The following is an 18,263-nucleotide window of genomic DNA, read 5'->3' as shown; positions in this document are numbered from 1 at the left end:
CCTGTCTAACCCTACCTGTCTAACCCTACCTACCTACCTACCTACCTACCTGTCTAACCCTACCTACCTACCTGTCTAACCCTACCTGTCTACCTACCTACCTGCCTGCATACCCCTACCTACCTACCTGCCTGTCTAACCCTACCTACCTACCTACCTGTCTAACCCAACCTGTCTACCTACCTACCTGTCTCTACCCTACCTACCTACCTGTCTAACCCTACCTACCTACCTGTCTAACCCAACCTGTCTACCTACCTACCTGTCTACCCTACCTACCTACCTGTCTAACCCTACCTACCTACCTGTCTAACCCTACCTGTCTACCTACCTGCCTGCCTGCCTGCCTACCTACCTGTCTAACCCTACCTACCTGTCTAACCCTACCTGTCTAACCCTACCTGCCTGTCTAACCCTACCTGTCTAACCCTACCTACCTGTCTAACCCTACCTGTCTAACCCTACCTACCTACCTGTCTAACCCTACCTACCTACCTACCTACCTACCTGTCTAACCCTACCTACCTACCTACCTGTCTAACCCTACCTACCTACCTGTCTAACCCTACCTGTCTACCTACCTACCTACCTACCTACCTGTCTAACCCTACCTACCTACCTACCTGTCTAACCCAACCTGTCTACCTACCTACCTGTCTACCCTACCTACCTACCTGTCTAACCCTACCTACCTACCTACCTGTCCTGCCTGCCTGCCTGCCTACCTACCTACCTACCTGCCTGCCTGCCTACCTACCTGTCTAACCCTACCTGCCTACCTACCTGTCTCTCTACCTACCTGTCTAACCCTACCTACCTACCTGTCTAACCCTACCTGTCTACCTACCTGTCTACCTACCTGTCTACCTACCTACCTGTCTAACCCTACCTACCTACCTGTCTAACCCTACCTGTCTAACCCTACCTACCTACCTGTCTAACCCTACCTACCTACCTGTCTAACCCTACCTGTCTACCTACCTACCTACCTACCTACCTGTCTTACCCTACCTACCTACCTGTCTAACCCTACCTACCTACCTACCTACCTACCTACCTACCTTACCCTACCTACCTATGGTCGGCCGGAGTTCAATCGATCTGCCCAACACAACGGACATTCCTAGTGTAACCATCCAGGGTAAAGGACCAGTGTTACTGGAGTCAGTAGGGGGGGGGTTGTTTGTGTGTGCACCACACTGCCGGGAGGGGGATGCACAGTAGCATCCCGTGGTTCTCAAACCACCTTACACTGAGACTGAGCTGTCTGACTGACAGAGACAATTACAGTATCTATACAATGAACACAAGAGGTCTACTAAATTAACTTTCTGTATCGTGACAGCCTTTTGGTAGGCTGTCATTGTAAATAAGAATTTGTTCTTAACTGACTTGCCTAGTTAAATAAAAGGTTAAATTAAATAAAAATAGTATTACTTTTTGGTCAGTCGGGTCAATTATGGGCAGTGAAGGATATAGTAAATATGAATTATATACTGCATGTCAATGAGGAGTATGAAGCAGCCAATAGAGACATCTTCATTTGGAAAGAGATGCTTCACAGTGAAGTCTGGACTCCTAGCTTATCATTCACGTGGTTTAATACAGTTTGATATTATCTGATAATATGGTGGGTGTAGATGTGAAAGTTCCTCTGTCTCTCAAATGTCACCATATTCCCTATAGAGTGCACTAATTTTGACCAGGGTCTATAGGGAATAGGGTGCTATTTGGGACGTAACTGCTGTCAGGTATACAGTAAATGTCAGGCTGGGCGTCTTCGTTTCAGGGAAAGCTGTTCCGTTAGTGCTAGTAGCTCCCAGCTGGTCCGGTCCGTTAGTGCTAGCAGCTCCCAGCTGGTCCGGTCCGTTAGTGCTAGCAGCTCCCAGCTGGTCCGGTCCGTTAGTGCTAGCAGCTCCCAGCTGGTCCGGTCCGTTAGGGCCAGCAGCTCCCAGCTGGTCCGGTCCGTTAGGGCCAGCAGCTCCCAGCTGGTCCGGTCCGTTAGGGCCAGCAGCTCCCAGCTGGTCCGGTCCGTTAGGGCCAGCAGCTCCCAGCTGGTCCGGTCCGTTAGGGCCAGCAGCTCCCAGCTGGTCCGGTCCGTTAGGGCTAGCAGCTCCCAGCTGGTCCGGTCCGTTAGGGCTAGCAGCTCCCAGCTGGTCCGGTCCGTTAGGGCTAGCAGCTCCCAGCTAGTCCGGTCCGTAAGGGCTAGCTGGTCCCAACTGGTCCGGTCCATTAGTGCTAGAAGCTCCTAGCTGGTCCGGTCCGTTAGTACTAGCAGCTCCTAGCTGGTTTGTTCTGCAGAGAGACCCAGGCTTCAGTGGAGGGCTGTGGTTCTCTCACATACAGTGCATTCAGAAAGTATTCAGACCCCTTGACTTTTTACACATTTTTACATTTTTTTTAGTCTAAAATGGATTTAATATTTTTTTAATTTACTCAATCTACAAACACAACACCCCACAATGGTAATGCGAAAACAGGTTTTCCAGAATTGTTTGCAAATGTATAAACAATAAAACAGAAATACCTTATTTACATACATACATAATTTACATAAGTATTCAGACCCTTTGCTATGAGAATCTAAATTGAGCTCAGGTGCATCCTGTTTCCATTGATCATCCTTGAAATGTTTCTACAACTTGATTGGCGTCCACCTGTGGTAAATTTAATTGATTGGACATGATCTGGAAAGGCACACACCTGTGTATATAAGGTCCCACAGGTGACAGTGCAAAAACCAAGCCATGAGGTCGAAGGAACTGTTCGTAGATCGCCGAGACAGGATTGTGTCGAGGCACAGATCAGGGGAAGGGTACCAAAAAATGTCTGCAGCATTGAAGGTCCTCAAGAACACAGTGGCCTCCATCATTCTTATTTGGAAGAAGTTTGGAACCACCAAGAATCTTCCTAGAGCTGGTCACCCGGCCAAACTGAGCAATCGGGGAGAAGGTCACTCTGACAGAACTCCAGAGTTCCTCTGTGGAGATGGGAAAACATTCCAGAAGGACAATCATCACTGCAGCACTCCACCAATTAGGCCTTTATGGTAGAGAGGTCAAGACGGAAGCCACTCCTCAGTAAAAAGCACGACAGCCCGTTTGAAGTTTGCCAAAAGGCAACAAGACCATGAGAAACAAGATTCTCTGGTCTGATGAAACCAAGATTGAACTCTTTGGCCTGAATGCTAAGCGTCACGTCTGGAAGAAATATGGCACCATCCCTACGGTGAAGCATGGTGGTGGCAGAATAATGCTGTGGGGATGTTTTTCAGCGGCAGGGACTGGGAGACTAGTCAGGATCGAGGCAAAGATGAACGGATCAAAGTACAGAGATCCTTGATGAAAACCTGCTCCAGAGCACACAGGACCCGAGACTGGGGTGAAGGTTCACTTTCCAACTGGACAACGACCCTAAGCACACAGCCAAGATAACACAGGAGTGGCTTCGGGACAAGTCTCTGAATATCCTTCAGTGGCCCAGCCAGAGCCTGGACTTGAAACCGATCAAACCTGAAAATAGCTGTGCATCCAACCCTAACAGAGCTTTAGAGGATCTGCAGAAAAGAAATGGGAGAAACTCCCCAAATCCAGGTGTGCCAAGCTTATAGCGTCATACCCAAGAAAATTCAAGGCTATAAATCGCTGCCAAAAGGTACTTCAACAAAGTACTGAGTAAAGGGTCTGAATACTCATGTAAATGTGATATTTTTTTAATTTCGATAAATTAGCAAACATAAAAATAAAATAAAAACGTTTTTGCTTTGTCATTATGGGGTATTGTGATGTCATTATGGGGTATTGTGATGTCATTATGGGGTATTGTGATGTCATTATGGGGTATTGTGATGTCATGGGGTATTGTGATGTCATTATGGGGTATTGTGATGTCATTATGGGGTATTGTGATGTCATTATGGGATATTGTGTGTAGAATGATGAGGGGGGGGAAATATTTTAGAATAAGGCTGTAACGTAACATGTGGGAAAAAGTACACTGTACACTAACTAAACTCACAGAAAGAGACAGAGGATCAGTGGAGGGCTGTGGCTTCCTCTCACATACACGAACTCAACTCACATTACCTATACTCACAGGCTGTGCCTGCTGCAAGCATGATTGGAGCCCTCCGACCGACCGCACCACCCACCCACACACACACACACACGAAAAACAACCCATTAACTGAACGCCTTAATTGCGTCTGATTTATTGAATGTGTTTCTTGGTTACAGATCAACAGTATCATCACTCCATATACAACTACAGTATTATTATTTTTTCTGTTTTAAATGGCTTATTTACAAAACACTTGATGTACATTTTCAATGTCAGTGCAATGTTTTTACAAAATAAAAAAAAGCTAATTCAATTAATACATATTTTTCCCTATCCATCAAAAATAATGTTAGAGGTGAAAACCAACTTCAGTAGCAGACTACACTACCGGTCAACGGGTCATACCATGCTGCCACAGAGGGAGGGGTGTTCACTGTTCAGTTAATAAATTAACCCCTTGTTCTTCACAGGATTGAAATGCTCACAGGAGTGTTTTAAAAGAAGACATCAGCCTGGAATCAGAACAACATTTAGCTGACTGAATCTGGAGTGAATCATCTCAGTGGAATGAAGCTGGGTTCCAGGCTGTCGTCTCGGTGCTTTGCTGCTGGTACAAGAGAGCTGAAGATGTGGTACAAGCTTTTTTGTCCCAAACAGCACCCTATTCTCCACACAGTGCACTACTTTTGACCAGAGCACTACGGGCCCTAGTCAAAATCGGTGCACGATTTAAGGAACTACACATTCGGGAATATGATGCCATTTCAGGCACAGACCTAATTTTTCCCGTCTCGCTTAAATCAGTCTCTAAACAGGGCGCGTGCAGCCCAGCAGCACAAGGTACGTTCAGAGTCACTGCATCTCGACAAACCAAGTCCAAAAAAAGGACACTACATAGGGTATAAGGTGCCATTTGTAGAAAAGCAGCTTTGTTTGACAGTTCAGATATCCACACTAACACTAACTTAGTATGAAGCAGTTCAGATATCCACACTAACACTAACTTAGTATGAAGCAGTTCAGATATCCACACTAACACTAACTTAGTATGAAGCAGTTCAGATATCCACACTAACACTAACTTAGTATGAAGCAGTTCAGATATCCACACTAACACTAACTTAGTATGAAGCAGTTCAGATATCCACACTAACACTAACTTAGTATGAAGCAGTTCAGATATCCACACTAACACTAACTTAGTATGAAGCAGTTCAGATATCCACACTAACACTAACTTAGTATGAAGCAGTTCAGATATCCACACTAACACTAACTTAGTATGAAGCAAGGTAATTGGCAGGCATTCTAAGTGCTATGCTAGTATAAACATTGGAACGTGGGCCTGTTCTGATCTCCACAAAACGGTTCCCTTTGAGTGAAGTAATGCATTTTCAAAAAAGTTGGGACAACATTCTCTCTCTCTCTCGCTCTACAATATTCAATAGTTAGACATCGTCTTACAGTGGGAGGGGGAGAGAAATATAAACAAAAAGAACATTCAGTAATGCAATTTTTGCATTAGTCTCACAAATATTGTTTGACAAGGAAAAATAATGTTTCATTTAACAATGACAAACACTTCATCCAGTGAATCAATGACGATCAGCTTACACCCCCCCCCCACCCACCCACCCACCCACCACAAATAGAGCAGCATCAACATTTGGAGTTTGGTGATTTAAATCACATAACATTCTCTTGAATGATTCTGGAAGCTGGAAGAAAACTTCACTTATAAAAGAGAGACCTTTTTACAACTAAAATCATAAATAAATTAGAACCATCAAAACATCCTATTGTTCTCCAGGTAAGAAAGACTTCTGTTCACAGTGGCGATCTGAAAAGATGGTCGCTCGACACGAGAGCTGCTACTAAAAACCATAGCTGACGTGAAATGTGGGTTATGACATTGTCGTTGTTATGACAGTGCTAGGAAGAACCGTATGACAACGCATCGTTTGAGTCGTGTTTTACCACATACTATTATTACCAAGCAGCTGATGGTAATGGTAAAAACATAGGATTGTTTAGGGAACAGAGTGGTGAGGACACTTCGCTCAACAATCGCATGGACAATTTGACGACAAGGCATCAGAAATGACACTCTATTCCTTGAATACAGAGTTTTTCGAGAAAAGTATTCACAACCCTTGACCTTTTCCATATTTTGTTTTTACAGCCTGATTTTCTAAATGTATATTGTTTGTCACTGGCCTACAACACAACACCCCATAATAGCAAAAGATGAAATAATGAATGAATTGTTATCAATTAATTAAAAATGAAAAGCTGAAATGTCTTGAGGTCAGTAAGTATTAAATCCCTTTGCCTGAATAAGTTCAGGAGTAAACGTGTGCTTAACATGTCAAATAATCATTTTTTTGAACGACTACCTCATCTCTGTACCCCACACATACAATTATCTGTAAGGTCCCTCAGTTGAGCAGTGAATTTCAAATATAGATTCAACCACAAAGACCAGGGAGGTTTTCCAATGCCTCGTAAAGAAGGCTTGATTGGTAGATGGGTAAAAAAATAAAAAGCAAACACTGAACATCCCTTTGAGCACGGTGAAGTTATTAATTACACTTTGGATGGTGGATCAATACACCCCAGTCACTATAAAGATACAGACAACCTTCCTAACTCAGTTACCGGAGAGGAAGGAAACTGCTCAGGGATTTCACCATGAGGACAATGGTGACTTCGAAACAGTTACAGAGTTTAATGGCTCTGATAGGAGAGAACTGAGGATGGATCAACAACACAATACTAACCTAATTGACAGAGTGAAAAGAAGGAAGCCTGTACAGTTTGCAAATATTCCAAAACATGCATCCAGTTTGCAATAAGGTACTTAAGTAAAACTGCAAAAAATGTGGCAATTTATGTCCTGAATACAAAGCGTTATGTTTGGGGCAAATCCAACACATCCCTGAGTACCACTCTTTATATTTTCAAGCATGGTGGTGGCTGCATCATGCTATGGGTATGCTTGTCATCGGCAAAGACCAAGGAGTTTTTTAGGATAAAAATAAATAGAACAGAGCTAAGCACAGGCTAAATCCTAGAGGAAAACCTGGTTCAGTCTGCTTTCCACTGGCAGATGAATTCACATTTCAGCAGGACAATAACCTAAAACAGAAAATACACTGGAGTTGCTTACCAAGATGACATTGAATGTTCCTGACTGGACGAAGTCGTTTTGACTTAACAATCATCTTGAAAATTGCTGTCCATCTTGACAGAGCTAGAAGACACTTTAAAAGAATAATGTACAATCCAGGTGTGCAAAGCTTTTAGAGCAGGCGTGTGGAACTCATTCCACGGAGAGTCGAATGTCTTTGTGTTTTAGGTTTTTCCTTTCAATTAAAACCTAGACAACCAGGTGAGGGGAGTTATTTACTAATTAGTGACCTTAATTCATTAATTAAGTACAAAGGAGGAGCAAAAACCCGCAAGACACTCGGTCCTCCGTGGAATGAGTTTGACACGAGACTTACCCAGAAAGACTCAACCGAAGGTGATTCTAATACGTATTGACTCAGGGGTGTGAATACTTTGTGTAAATTAGATATGTCTGTTTCAGATTTTTTTCACCCCTCACTTTGTCATTATGGGGTGGTGTGTGTAGAGGGAGAAACAAAGGCTGTAACAACAACAAAATGTGGAATAAGTCAAGGGGTATGAATACTTTGTGAAGGTACTCTTCAGTAGTGCACTATTTCTGACCAGAACCCTATGGGCCCTGGTGAAAAGTAGTGCACTAGGGAATAGGGTGTCATGTGGCCATATTCATTTACAGTCTCAGAGTGGCTCCCTACAACGTACTGTAGATAAACACCAGAGATGAGAACAACCCTTAAATTAACAAAAATGTACGTACAAATAAATGCAATGATAAAAATAATAACTAATAATAATAAAAAATAACTCTATAAAATAAGTATTTGGAAAAAGAGAAAACAATACAAATATATATATTTATATATTATCTTTGAAACATCCTCTATGGCACCTGTCCACAACATAACCAAGATTTAAACTCAAGGTTGTGAGTTAAAACGACTAGAGTGAACGCCCCTAAAGTCATTCGATGTCGTGGGTACATTGATCAGCAATTGCACTTTTTTGTTTTAGGAAGTTGCTTGGCAAGGGGTCAAATTAAGGTCAAACCCCTCAATTTTGTGGAATCTTTCTTCATAAAGGGAGATTATTATTTTTCAAAGTGTGTGTGTGTGTGTGTGTGTGTGTGCGGGGACATCAAAAGGAGGAAGTGGGTGAGGTTTTAATACTGTCAAAAATATTTGACCGTTCCAATTGGCCAATGAAATGCAGTGAGGTAGCATTAGGAGTTTTTTTTTTTAAATGACAGTATCGTTACTGAAGAAGGAAAATAAAAACCCCTTTTTAATCACTAAAATAATATTAGCATAATCTCTATTACCGTTTCACAATAGTGAGTTATAGAGACAGACATTATGTAGGTATGTGGACATTTTTTGCTGGCTGCAGGGGACAAATATGCGCAACAAGGAAGCAATATCAGCTCATGTGTTGACAATATAACACACACACACACACACGCACACGCACACGCACACGCACACGCACACGCACACGCACACACACACACACAGGAGAGGGAGGGTTTCCTCAGGCTCAATGTGCAACAGCTTAGTGCTTAAAAAAAAAAAAAAGGGGTCTTCAATGTTGTTCTCTTGACAAAACAACAAGGGGGTATCTTGCGGTATGCGAAAACATGACAACCGCTCCGGCATTCAAGTGGTTCAGTTTGTGATGACTCGGCCAAAAGACACCATTTTGTGCTTCCTGGGAGCCCAGTTGAGACCGGCTGAAGAAGCACTGTGTCCTTTCCGTCTGTCCAGAGTTCCAGGCATAATGTTGACGGTTGACCGGTGGAAGACGGTGTGATCATGAAATCACTGAAGGACACAATACTTCTTGTAGTCAGACTCAAAATCCTCGTCCATGCTAGTGGTGTCGGCCATCTTCTTGCCGTCAGTCTTTGGCAGGAGCTGAGAGAAGTCCACTCCCTTCTGCTCATAGAACAGAATGTAGGCCGAGTCCGTGTCCATCTCCTCCGAGTGCACTTCCTAGGGAGGACACGGCAAACAAGTACGCACTTTAAAATGTCTCGTTTTGGCTTCAAAAATTACTAACTGGTTTGCTAGATTAATTGTCTATTAGTCGAGGGTGTGTGTGTGTTCTTACCTTACAGCTGCTGTCGTTGTAACAGTACCATTTGTTGTTGGGGTTTTTGGCATAGGTCACATAGTGTCCTCCTCCCATGATACCTGAATGGCACTGTGGAGAGAGAGGGAACCTCCTATTACCTCCCATGATACCTGAATGGCACTGTGGAGAGAGAGAGAACCTCCTACTAACACAACATGGGCCCCGGTCAAAAGTAGTGCACTATATAGGGAATAGGGTGCCATTTGGTTCAGAGGCTTTCTAATCCTGAAGTATATAACTATATCTAAGTAACTGTAACCGTCGCAAAGCTGCCGGCCCAGACGGCATCCCCAGCCGCGTCCTCAGAGCATGCGCAGACCAGCTGGCTGGTGTGTTTACCCACATATTCAATCTCTCCCTATCCCAGTCTGCTGTCTCCGCATGCTTCAAGATGGCCACCATTGTTCCTGTTCCCAAGAAGGCAAAGGTAACTGAACCAAATGACTATCGGCCCGTAGCGCTCACTTCTGTCACCATGAAGTACTTTGAGAGAGTAGTCAAGGATCATATCACCTCTACCTGCCACCCTAGACCCACTTCAATTTGCGTACTGCCCCAATAGATCCACAGACGAAGCAATCGGCATCACACTACACACTGCCCTATCCCATCTGGACAAGAGGAATACCTATGTAAGAATGCTGTTCATTGACTACAGCTCAGCATTCAACACCAAAGTACCCTCCAAGCTCATCATTAAGCTGGCCCTGGGTCTGAACCCTGCCCTGTGCAACTGGGTCCTGGACTTCCTGACGGGCCACCCCCAGGTACCTTCAACAAATCTCAAATCACTACTTCGCTGATCCTCAACACAGGGGCTCCACAAGGGTGCGTGCTCAGCTCCCTCCTGTACTCCCTGTTCACCCATGACTGCGTGGCCATGCACGCCTCCAATTCAATCATCAAGTTCGTAGATGACAACAGTCGTGGGCTTGATTACCAACAACCACGAGACAGCCTATAGGGAGGAGGTGAGGGCCCACGGAGTGTGGTGTCAGGAAAATAACCTCTCACTCAACGTCAACAAAACAAAACGGAGATGATCGTGGACTTCAGGAAACAGCAGAGGGAGCACTGGACTGTCGGGAACTAGAAGCACAAGCATTTCGCTACACTCACATTAACATCTGCTAACCATGTATATGTGACCAATACAATGTGATTTGATTTTGATTTGATTCATATTGAACTAAATCAATCTTCCCGAGGCATAGGTTAGGAGGCTAAACTCCAAGCAGTTTTGGAAGCACTCACTGAAATTGCATATAAGTTGTAGATGTTCTCCAGGCTGTTGTCTCTTTGGTGCAGCTGGGCTGTTGCAGTGGTCTCTAGGTCCGTGCTGGGCTCCGTACTGGCCTCCGTGCTTAGTACCTCGTTGCTATGGCCACCGCTGTCCCCGTTCATCACGATGACATTACTGAGGCTGCTGGACGCATCTGTGGTGGACATCTCTGGCCCGCTCCTCACCCCGACCTCCCCAAAACCTCCACTCATCACCCCCACGAGCCCACCCTCCATGTCCGCCTGCGGTGCTCCCTCCCTGGGCTCTGCGTCAGGGCCACTTCCCCTCTCCCTGGTACTACCCTCAAGGTTCTCCTTGCTGTTGGAGAGGCGGTGCCGGCTGGCCAGCTGGGGGAGCCTGAGGCGGGTCTGTCTGTGGCCCGTGCCCCCTGGACTGCCTCCTTCTGTCTTGGGGCTGCTGCAGGGGCTGCTGGTACGGCTGATGAAGGAGGGAGGGGCTGACTTCCTGCCTGACGCTGGAGAGGCTGTGGAAACAGATGGAGAGAGAGAGCGGGGCTCAGTAAAACAGCTCGACCTAATCCTTCCTGGGTATATGGGGCTATGCGGTGTATTGTGTTGAACACTAATGAATAGAAAGAAATACATGCTCTGGTTTCATTACCTCACTCTGAAGGATTGGTTTGTTTAACAACAGGAAACTAGTGCTGATGACTTGGCAATCATCAAGCTAAATCAGGGACTTGGAATCAACAGTCAACTTGAATGACTGAAAAAGCAGCAAGATTCCATTGAGAGAGGAGTGCCTCAAATGGCACCCTATTCCCTATATAGTGCACTACTTTAGGCCAGAGTCCTGTGGAACCCTATTCCCTATATAGTGCACTACTTTAGACCAGAGCCCTATGGGCCCTATTCCCTATATAGTGCACTACATTTGACCAGGGTCCATAGGGACTATGCACTAGGAAGGGAATTGGGTGCTATTTGAGACGTAGACAGGATGACAGACCTTTGAGGATGTTGAGGAACCCAGCAGGGGCGGAGATGGAGGAGACCGTTTCTCCTCCTCTTATCCTCAGTAGCTCCTCCCCCTCGTTGCGGCTCTGCAGACCGTGTAGCCCGTTAAGCCCCGCCTCCCGGGGAGCCAGGTAAACACTAGGGTCAAACCTCTCTCTGGGAAACTGGACGATCTTCTGAGACTTGATCCAGCGGCCGTTCACAAACTGGAACCTCTTCAGGTGTACTATCTGCAAATAAAGAACAACGTGAACTATTGAAACACTCGGATGTAGATACGTGTACAGAGACGTCAGGTAGCCCTAGCGGTTAGAGAGGTGAGCCAGCAGACGGAGGGGTTGCCAGGTCGAGTCCAACGGGAAAAAAATCTGACCGGCAAGTGAGTTGGTAACCGGAGGGTTTCTGATATCAAATCCTATATGCCATTGCCTGCCCATTGTGCCCTTCAGCAAGGCACTTAACAATGATATCAAATCCTATATGCCATTGCCTGCCCATTGTGCCCTTCAGCAAGGCACTTAACAACCCACCCACTGCAGCAGCTCTACAGTGTGGCAGCCCCACCCCACCTCTCCAAAACCTCTAAATGTATGTGTGTCTTTAGGAAGGGTTGGTTTAAAAGAGGAAGTCACATTTCAGTTGGACTTTCTGTGCAATTGACCAATAAAGTGATGTTCATCTTTCTGTTTACACTGTAGTGATGGTGGGTACTGTAGTGATGGTGAGCACTGTAGTGATGGTGGGTACTGCAGTGATGGTGGGTACTGCAGTGATGGTGGGTACTGTAGTGATGGTGGGTACTGTAGTGATGGTGGGCACTGTAGTGATGGTGGGTACTGTAGCGATGGTGGGTACTGTAGTGATGGTGGGTACTGTAGTGATGGTGGGATGGTGGGTACTGTGGGTACTGTAGTGATGGTGGGTACTGTAGTGATGGTGGGTACTGTAGTGATGGTGGGTGGGTACTGTAGTGATGGTGGGTACTGTAGTGATGGTGGGTACTGTAGTGATGGTGGGTACTGTAGTGATGGTGGGTACTGTAGTGATGGTGGGCACTGTAGCGATGGTGGGTACTGTAGCGATGGTGGGTACTGTAGCGATGGTGGGTGGGCACTGTATGGTGGGCACTGATGATGGTGGGTACTGTACTGTAGTGATGGTGGGCGATGGTGGGTACTGTAGTGATGGTGGGTACTGATGGTGGGTACTGTAGTGATGGTGGGTACGATGGGTGGGCACTGTAGTGATGGTGGGCACTGTAGTGATGGTGGGTACTGATGGTGGGTACTGTAGTGATGGTGGGTACTGTAGTGATGGTGGGTACTGTAGTGATGGTGGGCACTGTAGTGATGGTGGGTACTGTAGTGATGGTGGGTACTGTAGTGATGGTGGGCACTGTAGTGATGGTGGGTACTGTAGTGATGGTGGGTACTGTAGTGATGGTGGGCACTGTAGTGATGGTGGGTACTGGGTACTGTGTGATGGTGGGTACTGTAGTGATGGTGGGCACTGTAGTGATGGTGGGTACTGTAGTGATGGTGGGTACTGTAGCGATGGTGGGTGGGTACTGTAGTGATGGTGGGTACTGTAGTGATGGTGGGTACTGTAGTGATGGTGGGTACACTGTAGTGATGGTGGGCACTGTAGTGATGGTGGGTACTGTAGTGATGGTGGGTACTGTAGTGATGGTGGGTACTGTAGTGATGGTGGGTGTAGTGATGGTGGGTACTGTAGTGATGGTGGGTACTGTAGTGATGGTGGGTACTGTAGTGATGGTGGGTACTGTAGTGATGGTGGGTACTGTAGTGATGGTGGGTACTGTATGGTGGGTACTGGTGGGTGGGTACTGTAGTGATGGTGGGTACTGTAGTGATGGTGGGTACTGTAGTGATGGTGGGTACTGGTGGTGGGCACTGTAGTGATGGTGGGTACTGTAGTGATGGTGGGTACTGTAGTGATGGTGGGTACTGTAGTGATGGTGGGTACTGTAGTGATGGTGGGCACTGGGCACTGTAGTGATGGTGGGTACTGGGCACTGTAGTGATGGTGGGTACTGTAGTGATGGTGGGTACTGTAGTGATGGTGGGTACTGTAGTGATGGTGGGTACTGTAGTGATGGTGGGTACTGTAGTGATGGTGGGTACTGTAGTGATGGTGGGTGATGGTGGGTACTGTAGTGATGGTGGGTACTGTAGTGATGGTGGGTACTGTAGTGATGGTGGGCACTGGGCACTGTAGTGATGGTGGGTACTGTAGTGATGGTGGGTACTGTAGTGATGGTGGGTACTGTAGTGATGGTGGGTACTGTAGCGATGGTGGGTACTGGTGATGGTGGGTACTGTAGTGATGGTGGGTACTGTAGTGATGGTGGGTACTGTAGTGATGGTGGGTACTGTGCACAGTGATGGTGGGCAGTGATGGTGGGCACTGTAGTGACTGTAGTGATGGTGGGTACTGTAGTGATGGTGGGTACTGGGTACTGCAGTGATGGTGGGTACTGTAGTGATGGTGGGCACTGTAGTGATGGTGGGTACTGTAGTGATGGTGGGCACTGTAGTGATGGTGGGTACTGTAGTGATGGTGGGTACTGTAGTGATGGTGGGGGCACTGTAGTGATGGTGGGCACTGTAGTGATGGTGGGTACTGTAGTGATGGTGGGTACTGTAGTGATGGTGATGGTGGGTACTGTAGCGATGGTGGGTACTGTAGCGATGGTGGGTACTGTAGTGAGCGATGGTGGGTACTGCGATGGTGGGTACTGATGGTGGGTACTGTAGCGATGGTGGGTACTGTAGTGGTGGGTACTGCAGCGATGGTGGGTACTGTAGCGATGGGCACTGTATGGTGGGTACTGGTGATGGTGGGTACTGTAGCGATGGTGGGCACTGTAGCGATGGTGGGTACTGTAGCGATGGTGGGTACTGTAGCGATGGTGGGTACTGTAGCGATGGTGGGTACTGTAGCGATGGTGGGTACTGTAGCGATGGTGGGTACTGTAGTGATGGTGGGTACTGTAGTGATGGTGGGTACTGTAGTGATGGTGGGTACTGTAGTGATGGTGGGTACTGTAGTGATGGTGGGCACTGTAGTGATGGTGGGCACTGTAGTGATGGTGGGCACTGTAGTGATGGTGGGTACTGTAGTGATGGTGGGCACTGTAGTGATGGTGGGTACTGTAGTGATGGTGGGCACTGTAGTGATGGTGGGCACTGTAGTGATGGTGGGCACTGTAGTGATGGTGGGTACTGTAGTGATGGTGGGTACTGTAGTGATGGTGGGTACTGCAGCGATGGTGGGCACTGTAGCGATGGTGGGTACTGTAGCGATGGTGGGTACTGTAGCGATGGTGGGTACTGTAGCGATGGTGGGTACTAGTCTTGCTAGTCTACACCGTGTGTCAGTGTTCTGACCAGTATAGGCGGTAGCCTCATTACATCTAACTACAGTAGACAGTGTGTGTGTGTCAGTGTTCTGACCAGTATAGGCGGTAGCCTCATTACATCTAACTACAGTAGACAGTGTGTGTGTCAGTGTTCTGACCAGTATAGGCGGTAGCCTCATTACATCTAACTACAGTAGACAGTGTGTGTGTGTCAGTGTTCTGACCAGTATAGGCGGTAGCCTCATTACATCTAACTACAGTAGACAGTGTGTGTGTCAGTGTTCTGACCAGTATAGGCGGCAGCCTCCACAGGTCCAGTTTCTTGGTGGCCAGGCGGTGGGTCTTGCACTTGGAGCAGTAGTAGAGCTCATCCTCTCCCAGCTCCTCCTCACTGGTGAAGGCCTTCAGACAACTGTCTAAACTGACGGGCTCAGCCTGGGCACTGCGACTCTGCTGCACACTACCGTGCTCCTCTACTATCTAGAGAGAGAGACGGAGAACAGGGTTAGACGGGACAGATAGACAGACTGGGGCCTGCTCCTCATTACCTTGCACCTCTACATGAACGAGAGAGAGGAGAGAGGAGAGAGAGAGATTGTTTTGATCACGCAGACTGGGATATGTTCCGGGTAGCCTCTGATAATAACATTGATGCTTACACGGACACGTTGACTGAGTTCATCAGGAAGTGTATAGGGGATGATGTTCCCACAGTGACTATTAAAACCTACCCAAACCAGAAACCGTGGATAGATGGTAGCATTCGCGCAAAACTGAAAGCACGAACCACCGCAGTTAACCACGGCGAGGTGACTGGGAATATGGTTGAATACAAACAGTGTAGTTATTCCCTCCATACGACAATTAAACAGGCAAAACAGCAATACAGAAACAAAATGGAGTTGCAATTCAACGGTTCAGACAAGACGTATGTGGCAGGGTCTACAGACAATTATGGACTACAAAGGGAAAACCAGCCACGTCGCGGACACCGACGTCTTGCTTCCGGACAAACTAAACACCTTCTTCACCTGCTTTGAGAATAACGCAGTGCCACCAGACTGTTAAATATCCATCACTAGCCGGCTTCCACCCGATTACTCAACACTGCACCTTAGAGACTGCTGCCCTATATACATAGACATGGAACACCGGTCACTTTAATCATGGAACACTGGTCACTTTAATCATGGAACACTGGTCACTTTAATAATGGAACACTGGTCACTTTAATAATGGAACACTGGTCACTTTAATAATGGAACACTGGTCCCTTTAATAATGGAACACTAGTCACTATAATAATGGAACACTAGTCACTATAATAATGGAACACTGGTCACTTTAATAATGGAACACTGGTCCCTTTAATAATGGAACACTAGTCACTATAATAATGGAACACTGGTCACTTTAATAATGGAACACTGGTCACTTTAATAATGGAACACTGAACACTGGTCCTGGTCACTATAATAATGGAACACTAGTCACTATAATAATGGAACACTGGTCACTTTAATAATGGAACACTGGTCACTTTAATAATGGAACACTGGTCCCTTTAATAATGGAACACTAGTCACTATAATAATGGAACACTGGTCACTATAATAATGGAACACTGGTCACTATAATAATGGAACACTGGTCACTTGATTTATAATGTTTACATACTGCTTTACTCATCTCATATGTATATACTGTATTCTATTCTACTGTATTTAGTCAATGTCACTCCTATATTGCTCGTCCTAATATTTATATATTTAATAATTCCATTATTTTATGTTTAGTTGTGTGTATTGTTAAATATTATTGCACTGTTGGAGTTAGGAACACAAGCATTTCGCTACACCAGCAATAACGTCTGCATAATATGTGTATGTGTGGATGTCATCTTTTCCTATAGGATCTAATGACTCACCCTCTCCTGTGAGGTCTGGTAACGGAGGTGTAGGGCCGTAGGATCCCAGTCGACAGCTATGTAGGCGTTTTCTACCGAGGCTCTGTCCTCCGTACAGTCCACCGCACAGCCTCGACAGAATCTGAACACACACAGTAACACACAGTTGAGCAGAAGCCAAATGAGATCTAGTAACAGAAGTGAAGTGTGTTTTGATGATGGAGGAGGCCACCTCACCTGTACCAGGGACACCAGGCACACGAGCTGCCATCCTTCCCCACCACTCTCAGCGTGAAGGGGTACTGGTAGCCCATACTGTCATCACTGTAGTAGGGGCATAACACACACACACACACACACACACACACACACACACACACACACACACACACACACACACACCTTTATTGACAACCAGCAGGCAATCAAGATAACTATCACATCAAGGGGAGACTTGCAGACTAGCCTTGTGTGTGTGTGTGTGTGTGTGTGTGTGTGTGTGTGTGTGTGGGGGGGGCTGACCAGTCCTGTGCATGGTTGCTGGCCTCTTGCGGGGGCAGAGGGCTGGCCAGACGGGCCACCTGTATCCAGACAGCATCGTACAGGTCCTTCTGACTGGTGTGAACCGTACAGGGAACGATCAGGGGCATCCCAAACAGACTGGCACGGTTCTTCTGACTGGACAGGAAATACAACTCCGTCCGGATCTACAGGAGGACATACAGGACTATAAAGAAACAAAAAACAGCCAAACCTCAAGGACCAAACATGAGACGGGGGGGGGGACAGAGACCTCTAACAGTATTCACCACTTAAAAAAAAAAACAAGGTTCAAGTTTACACAGCGCGTCATGTCAAAGTTGCTAAATGTATTTCCTCATTGCAAATATACTTCTCACTAGGACTCTTAACTGCACTCGCAGTACTATAGAGTACACTCGCAGTACTATAGAGTACACTCGCAGTACTATAGAGTACACTCGCAGTACTATAGAGTACACCCTAACTGCACTCGCAGTACTATAGAGTACACTCTTAACTGCACTCGCAGTACTATAGAGTACACTCGCAGTACTATAGAGTACACTCGCAGTACTATAGAGTACACTCGCAGTACTATAGAGTACACTCGCAGTACTATAGAGTACACTCGCAGTACTATAGAGTACACCCTTAACTGCACTCGCAGTACTATAGAGTACACTCTTAACTGCACTCGCAGTACTATAGAGTACACTCGCAGTACTATAGAGTACACTCTTAACTGCACTCGCAGTACTATAGAGTACACTCGCAGTACTATAGAGTACACTCTTAACTGCACTCGCAGTACTATAGAGTACACTCGCAGTACTATAGAGTACACTCTTAACTGCACTCGCAGTACTATAGAGT

The 18,263-nt window shown here is 46.3% G+C and overlaps 1 pseudogene; it reads right to left on the bottom strand.

The window, feature by feature from the left end:
* Window positions 1-7,728: 7,728 nt before the first annotated feature.
* The window catches only part of LOC121839171, an 82,267-nt pseudogene continuing 71,732 nt past the window's right edge, over window positions 7,729-18,263 (bottom strand).

This window comes from Oncorhynchus tshawytscha, linkage group LG14, assembly GCF_018296145.1.
Source record: "Oncorhynchus tshawytscha isolate Ot180627B linkage group LG14, Otsh_v2.0, whole genome shotgun sequence".
In the NCBI taxonomy this organism is placed as follows: Eukaryota; Metazoa; Chordata; class Actinopteri; order Salmoniformes; family Salmonidae; genus Oncorhynchus; species Oncorhynchus tshawytscha.
Note: the sequence above shows the minus strand (reverse complement) of the source record. Positions and strands in the feature narration are given on the sequence as shown.